This window comes from Pyrus communis, chromosome 13 (genome assembly GCF_963583255.1).
Source record: "Pyrus communis chromosome 13, drPyrComm1.1, whole genome shotgun sequence".
Classification (NCBI taxonomy): Eukaryota; Viridiplantae; Streptophyta; class Magnoliopsida; order Rosales; family Rosaceae; genus Pyrus; species Pyrus communis.
Window position 1 is genome coordinate 5727196 of NC_084815.1, and position 8660 is coordinate 5735855.

Sequence of the window (8660 nt, forward strand, 5' to 3'; positions counted from 1 at the left end):
CTAGTCCATCCAGGCGCCTCCTTTGAGGGATGACACATCCAACACAATCCTGTTCATCAAACCGGTAAACATGTAAACAAGCTGAACATCTTATGCTATATATTGATTAAACGAGCAATGGAAAAGAAACTTACATCTTCGTGGATGCCTTTTCCAATTCTGGAGTTCTGGAGTTTATGATGATTTTGTTATCAATCTTGGTCAACGAATGGTCCATCGGCAGATCAACCACTTTAGTTGCTGAAGTGGAATTTTAACACATTAAATAAATTTAATGTAATATAAAACAAGCCCAAACCAAGTTCATTTGAACCGCTTCTTACCTGATTTAGGAGCAGCAATGATAGTTCCATCTAGCCCCAAGAGTTTCTACAAAAACAGGTGAAAATGGTATCAGTAATAAGTAAACGTAACCAAGTCATTTGAACACTTTTTACATGATTTAGCAGCTGCAATGACAGTTCCATCTAGCCCCAAGAGTTCCTACACAAATAGGTGAATATGGTATCCGTAATAAGTAAACTTACATGTGTGTGGATGCATTTTCCAGTTCTGGAGTTTATGATGATTTTGTTATCAATCTTGGTCAATGAATGGTCCATTGGCAGATCAACCAATTTTAACACATTAAATAAATTTAAATGTAATATAAAACAAGCCCGAACCAAGTTCATTTGAACCGCTTCTTACCTGATTTAGGAACAGCAATGACAGTTCCATCTAGCCCCAAGAGTTTATACAAAAACAGGTGAATATGGTATTAGTAATAAGTAAACGTAACCAACTGACAAGGTAATTAGTAAATATATAAGTTCACAAGAAGCATCGGTGCAATCCAAATACAATGGATACAGCTACCTTTAGACTCTGGTAACAGTCTTCCAGGTTATCATTATACAACATATGATCAAAGATGCCTGATGATTACCCTTGCTCAATCTCTTCCTCGGCATTTCAAAGACGCTTTAGGACCTGTTCCTCTGCCTCAATTCCCCAGTTTCTATATTGAACCATGCTCAGAACATGAACATGGAAAGAGGAATTTGAGGATGCGAAATAATAAATGGCATGTTAAACTACCTTGCATGAAGGAGCTTCTCAAGCTCTTCCATTGAGGGTGGACATACGAAGATTAAGATAGCTTCAAGTGAACTGGCCTTCACGGATCTTGCCCCTTGAACATCGATTCTTGTTTTTAGGATTGTCATTTCTTGAAAAAATAATGAATGTGTGAAACTCTTTATTTCTTTTCCTTGGGGTAACTCCAATATAATTCGTTCTTGTAGGAACATCAGACAAGATTGAAACTGAGCGCCTCATATGTGATTTCCTTCCAATAATGTCAGATAAGATTGAAAACTGAGCCTCATTTGTGATTTAAGAAATTTGTTCGATTTCTAGAAAGTAGCTGAAAGGTGCATAGCATGCTTCTTATGGTCGATTGTTATAACTCCTAAATTACTTTTTTCTGGCATTGAACTTCCAAAAGCTATTTGCCAAGTGAGGTGGTGAGTAATGGCACAATAGAAGTGAATTCATTTTTCCTAGGTTTTGTAAACTTGTGCAGATGGGACACAACCTTGCTGGTTACTTTCAGATCCGTGCTAAAGATGAGGTGACAGGAACAGGAGTTTATGTGACCAATGCAATTTTTACTCAAAAGCTTGGTGTGGTTTTGACAGAAAATCAGCTGGAGGAGTTTTTTTTCCCCAGATTCTTAATGTATGGTAATTCTCTTGTTAGCTGGACCTAGTATTTATAAAGCCAATCTTTTTTCCGTCTTCCGACTGAGTTGCTGCATTGCATTTGGGATTAGTTCATTCAATTTCTAGCTGCATTTTCCTTTCTCTTTGGTGCTTCTGAGAATTAGGTTTCGCCTTAAGATTGTGTAGAGAATTGCATCTTTAACTTGAATGATAAGCAACTTCAATATTATTTAAGTTGTCTTTACTCTTTGTAAGTCTTCAGGGCTTGAAAATCAAGAACTTGATTATTGTTTAGTAAAGCTTTCGATTTGCTTAATTAAAGTTTGTGGTCAGCTTGTGCTGTATGGTTAGCCAAAATCTAACAGGGAAGTCCCATCCGCAATGGCCAAGCTATAACTGCTAGTTGTAACAATGGAACGACTTTGTATGTGCCTATCCTCTGATAGTTTTTCCTAGTTTGACGGCAGTGAAATCACAAACCGTCGGAATTACTAGAAGGTTGATTAAAATGGAGTAACAACAAAAGATTACACAACATAAAACGAAGACAAATAGAGAACATAAGAGGCAGGTGGGATGGAAGACATCAACCCTGTTTTAATAAAAATAAACAAATGGAACATGAGAAATCTTTGGCCAATCTTCTCTTGTGTCTTGCTGGCATCTCCTCCCCAGATCAGGACAATTTTTTTATCCTAAGTTCTATTAAGGCAGTGAGGCAATGCATCTCCTCTGGCAAAGACAATAGTTTGGGGCATGATATGAGGGCAACTATTTTAAGCGATATGAAACTCGTCAATCACCCAGGTAATGCTTCCAAATTCTCACAATCTGCTATACCAAACTCTTGTAGTGTGTTTGTGGCTCCTTGAAACCATTCAGGCAATGCCGCCATTTGTGGTACTCCTTCAATCCTCAATTGCTGGAGCCTTAGTGGAATTACTTGATAGTTTTCCATCACCAAATCAAGTTGTTTACAATTAACTGTCATCAAAGAGCGTAATGATGCAAGATAACTCTTATCACGCGGCAAACACGTTATATTACTACACCTCATAATACCAAGATATCAAAGTGATGTCAAGCATCCCACTCCATTCTTTGGAAAACTTGATTGTTTTGTGGTTAATGTAAGGTATCTAAGGCCGATCAACTTGTTCATGTTTCTAGGCAACTCTTCAAGATTCACGCATCAAGTGAGAATTAGAGTTTGCAAGCTCTGCAGCTTACAAATTGAATTGGGTAGTGTTCAGGCAGGAATTTCGCTGGGGACGATCCCTGGCACGAGCACACAGCTCCCCGAGGAGGTGGCACTTTGGTTGTTTGTCGAGCTCCTGCTTGTTGAGAGGTTGCAAGATGAGAATATAGTTAGTTCTGAAAGGTGCCTTTGTGGGGCCTTAGGTGTAGGCCTTGAGGCTCGCAATCAAAACTAAGTGCTTAGGCGAGCCACTGTTATCTCAGTATGGCAGATGTAGAACAAGTGTGTTTAAGTCGATTACTTGCGCCCCAAGTTATTCTGACTTCTTGTTATTAAAGGATTGTCGTAGATGGGTTAAGTCTACATTAAGTTCTTTTTTGTGCCTTGAGATCAAGGACTTTTAGTTCATTATCTTGTATGCTTTAAAGAGTGGAAATCCAGATCTGACTAAGTCATTAGTTCAATCCTTATTTTGGCTTTTATGATAGTAAAACTACTAAGTGAACCAGATCTGAGGACCAATGGAACTTTTGATCACCAATTGACTGGAAATAACTTGAATATATATTGGAGAGTACATCATAATACCAGATCTAAGAGCAAGATTTCACCTTTTCGGGCATGGTCAAACATCTTGCAGTCTCTTTTCTTTGTGATTACCGAGGGTTGCGTGTTTAAAAGGGATGGATGGTAAACAAGTTTGTACAAAAGAATCGATACTACGCCACTAAGGGTGATATCAAAGCTTTAAACTAGACAAAAGATGGCTTTTGTAGGGAGTTATCCTGAAAAGGATTGAGATCTAGGCTGATTACAACTTTTAGATGTAAATCTGGCTTGAGAGCAGATTTTGTATATTTGTTTGTTTGATTGGTTGAGTTTCCTTGTCTCTGGGGCCCCTTCCTCCTTTTATAGACCTTTTATTTTGGCTATTGCAAGCTTTGCCTGAAAGCACTTCAGTGAGTCATCATCTTTTTTACATGTTTTGCCATTAGAAAGTGCTTTTGGGCTGAGAGTATGTTGATTTCCATCGGTTGTCACTTCTCTTGTAAGCACATAACCTTTTCATTAATGAGGAGTCGCCATATTGTCTTGAGATGGATGGCTAGGCTTGGTGTTGGGCCTCAGGCGAGTTTTTTCACTTTAGCTCTATTGGGCTTCCATTCCTTTAATTCCAAAGTTCAAATATTAACCCAAACAGTGCCCTCTTTAATCGTTGTTGAGCCTGCAAACCAAGGCGTAAATAATGATTGAACAACTGCCTATGCCTTCATTCAGGATTCGCACCGTTTTAAAGCAACCGTTGGTTAACAAGAACCTTTGCACTAACCCACGAACTCTGCTGTTAAATATCCACCCATTAAATAATCCCCTCCTAATCTCTTTAGCAAAGCACCTTTAACCAATTCAACCTTTTCTAATTTCCAAAAACCCCTCAGAATTCCTAAAGTTCAATTTTTTTTTGAAATCCCTCTTGTTCTTCAACTCATCTTTCTTTCTTAGTTCCGAATTCCATCCCATCTTCTCCTCAAGATTATCCAATGGCACCTACGGTTGCCTGGATTCAATCTCCCTACAAGACTGGTAAAGGGATTTCCATCATGCGCCGTCTTTTTAATGGCCTTCATTGTCCTTGGGAAGGCCTGCACATTGGCCTTTTCCTCAAGGAGGAATGAGTGCACTCCTTAGGATCTGCATGGACTTCTCAGTCACTGGCTTTTTCATCATCCTCAAAGAGACGTACTGCATCCAACTTCAATTTCATGACTTCTATAGCTTTGTGGGGTAGCCAAGCAGCGTTAATCGCACCGGTAGATCCTACATGTGGATGTAAATCTAACCTTCCTTATATCAATATCCATAATCCCAGACTTCCCCATAGCTTCTGCTTTCTTGATCAATTCATCATCATAGGTGTATGCTTTGGGATCAACTACCATGATAATGTCAAAGACCTTGGTAGGACTCGTGGAAGAAGCCTCTTCACTGATTCGAACGTCAGGTTTATACATGAAAGTGGCAGTGGCTGTCAGTAACCACTTTAGCAAGATCTTCTGTTAATCAACTTCATCAGAAGCTTGAAGAGGTCAAGAGAATAAATGTTGAAATCTAACGATGCTGAAGCATAGTTAGCTAATATTATCATTCTAGGATAACTTCCTTAGTCAAGGATGTAGAACTATTAGCTAATTCTGATGTAACTTCAACATTTAATGAAATGAAAATGATTTCTTTAATCGACTTTGGCTCGTATTTCTCTCTTGAAACTCGACTGTGATCGGCAAATAAGATGACTTTAAACTTCCCGCAACATTTACATTTCTTCAATGTAGCAATCCCTAACATCCCACAAGGTTGAGTGATACTTCTTCAAAAACCTAGCATTAATCGGATATCTCTGCAAACTTCCTTCCAAATCTTCCAAATCTTCCCAAGTCGGGCTCCACTTCCCAAAGCCCTTTACTTAAGCTCCCATAGGGAGAATTGCCTTCCATACTAACTCTCATTCTTTGAAGTTCTTCAACTTCACCTTTTTATTGTATGTTCGGGCAACAACTTTCTTCCCCTCCTAAATTTTATCTAGAGTTTCAATTCGGGCTATATCAAGATCTTCAACTCCTTGACACATAGCCTGAATATACTCTTCACTATGTAGCCCGAATTGATTTTGAATTCTGACAGAACTCACATTAATTTCCATGGGGATCATAGCATCTTGCCCGAAGGTTAGGGCATAACAAGTAGTTCCAGTTGCTACCCTCTTGGAAGTCTTATAAGCCCACAAAGTATTTCCCAACTTCTCATGCCATTTCTCTGGACTCTCGGCCACCATTCTTTTAATAATGTTCACCAAGATCTTGTTGATAGCTTTTGCTTGACCGTTTGACTGGGGGTAGTAAGGACTAGATTGAACCATCTTTATCTTGAACTTACTGGCAAACTCATCCACTTATTTTGAAATAAAAGATGGCCTGGGGTCGGTGACAATTGTCTCTGGCACCCCAAATCTATGTAAGATCTTGGTTTCAATGAATTTCTTAACTGCAGTTGAAGTGATAGTCTTCACGGCTGAAGCCTCTATCCACTTGGTAAAGTAATCAGTTGCCACGATCATGAACGTGTGTCATTTGCTAGAGGCTGGGGTGAATTTGCCCGATGAAGTCTAATGCCCATCATCTGAAGGGCCAAGGCTTACCACGAGGTGTAAGGGTACTGAGGGCGCATATTGAAGAGTTTCATACCTTTGGCATTCTTCACATCCTCGGGCATAAGCTTTGCAATTTTTCTCCATCTCGAGCTAGGAATAACCATATCTCATGAACAGCCACCTCATCTTAGTTCCTGCCTGATGTACTCCACAAATCCCTTCATGTACTTCGGCCATTACCCTCATTGATTCTTCCTGGCCTAAGCATTTCAACATTAGTCCGTCTGGAGTCTTTCTTAGCAGATTTTCTTCCCACAAAACTTACTTAGTTGCTTATTGTCTATTCCTCTTACTTATGGTGAAGGATGAATTATTTAAATACCGAAGAAAAGGTGTTCTCCAATCCTTTACCTTTATCTTTTCAGTCATCACATTTAGGCTGAATCTTCTTTCAAAGATAGAAGGGAGATTTCTTTTCTGAATCTCTATGTTCCATTCGAACTTTCTTTCTTGGATCTGTGCTCCATAAGCCAATTGTGCCATCTCATTGGCAATCATATTTGCTCATCTAGATATATAGTTGACTAATATTTCAGTACCCTAATAGCTTAATAGTTGTGTAGATGCCAAATAGTAGCCTACCATGGTGATGTGTCTGCACTTGTACTCTTTATTTAGTTGATTGATCACCGACTCTGAATCACCAAAAACTTCAACTTTAGTAGCTCCCAACTCTATCAAAATCTCCATGCCAATTATCAGTGCCTCATACTCTGCTCGATTGTTGGTAGTTTCCTAGTAGTTTAGGAGGAATGAATAATAATGGTGAGCACCTTTGGGATCAATGATCACAATCCCGGCTTCCGCGGCTGTATAAGTGCAAGAACCATCAAAATATAGTTTCCAACAATTAACCCAGAGACTAGGTATTCTTTTTATCTCTTGCTGGATCCATTCTTCTTTGCCCGAGAAGGCTTTGCTCGATGGGATCCACACACTGGCTACCTACATAGTCCCTGGGATGTTGATAATCTCATCTTAGGATTCTTGGTGCTCAGCAAAGAAGTCTGCAATTGCTTGCCCTTTAATTGCTCTCTGAGGTACATACTGAAAGCTGAACTTTGAAAACACTAGAATCCACTTTCCAATCCTCTTAGCTAGCATTGGTTTTGATAGCATATATCTGATTATGTCAGTCTTGGCAATAATGTGGATATGGCAAGGTAACATGTAATGCCTTAGTTTGCACGCCGTGAAGTACAGAGCTAGACACAACTTCTCCACTGGTGTATATCTTGCCTCTACTTTGGTAAGGATTCTACCGAGGTAGTAGATTGCTTGTTCTTTCCCGCCTTCATTGTTCTGAGCCAATAAGCTTCCTATTGATTTCTCAGAGGCAAAGATATAAAGCTTTAAAGGCTTCCCTCTCTGAGGTGGCATGAAGACTGGTAGAGAGGTCAAGTAAACCTTTATGCTATCAAAAGCCTCTTAATGTGGTGAGCCCCACTCAAATTCTTCTTTGTCTTTCAACGTTAGCAGAGGAGTTAGCGGTTGAATCTTGCCCACCAAGTTGGCGATGAATCTCCTCAAGAAGTTGATTTTTCCTAGTAGCGTCTATAATTTCACTTTATTGGTGGGAGGAGGTGATTCCATAATCGCCTAAGCTTTGTTCTTGTCAACCTCCACACCCTTTTGATGGACAAGGAATCCCAAGAAGTTGCCCAATCTTACTCCAAAAACACATTTCTTCGGATTCATCTTCAGCTTATGGATCCTCAATTCTTGTTAAGACTTGCCTGAGGTCTTCCAAGTACTGCTCTTCAGTTTTAGACTTTACCATGATGTCATCAATGTACACTTCCATGTTATGGCCAATCAAGTCATGAAAAATGGCGCTCATCGCTCTTTGATAGGTTGCTTCAGCATTTTTTAGCCCAAATGGCATTACCAAATATTCATATGCTCCAACATGACCTGGGCATCTAAAAGCTATTTTGTGTATATCTTCCTTAGCCATTTTTATCTGATTATAGCCAGCGTTCCCATCCATGAAAGATAAGACATTATGTTTGGCAATTGCATCTATGGATAAGTCAACCATGGGTATCGAATATTCATCTTTAAGTGTGGCTCCATTAATGTTTCTATAGTCAACACAACATCGAACTGCCTTAGTTATAACTTTTAATACAGGTACAATGTTGGCCAACCACTCGACATACTTGGCAAGCCTAATAAATCCAACCTTTCAATTTCTTCCTTGACCTTTTCTTTGATCTCTTTTGACATCCTCCGTGGTGCTTGCTTGACAGGTTTATACCCCTTCTTAATAGGCATTTTGTGTTCTACTAAGGTTAAATTTAAACTTAGCATTTCAATGTAATGCCAAGTAAAACAGTCTTTGAACTTGTGTAGAAGGCTGACTACTTTTGCCTAATCCTCTGTTTCCAACAAACCACTAATCTGTATAGGTCTCGGATCCTCCTCAGTTCCTAAATCAATGGTCTCCAAAAGGTCTTGTACTTCAGGCTCGATTTATCCGGCTCTGCACATAAAAATTTAACTAACTCTGGACTCTCGGGAAAATCCTCTAGCCCGTCCAGGTCAT

At 39.4% G+C, this 8660-nt stretch overlaps 1 pseudogene; it reads right to left on the reverse strand.

The window, feature by feature from the left end:
* Positions 1-6196, reverse strand: LOC137712134 (uncharacterized; annotated as a pseudogene).
* Positions 6197-8660: the final 2464 nt, after the last annotated feature.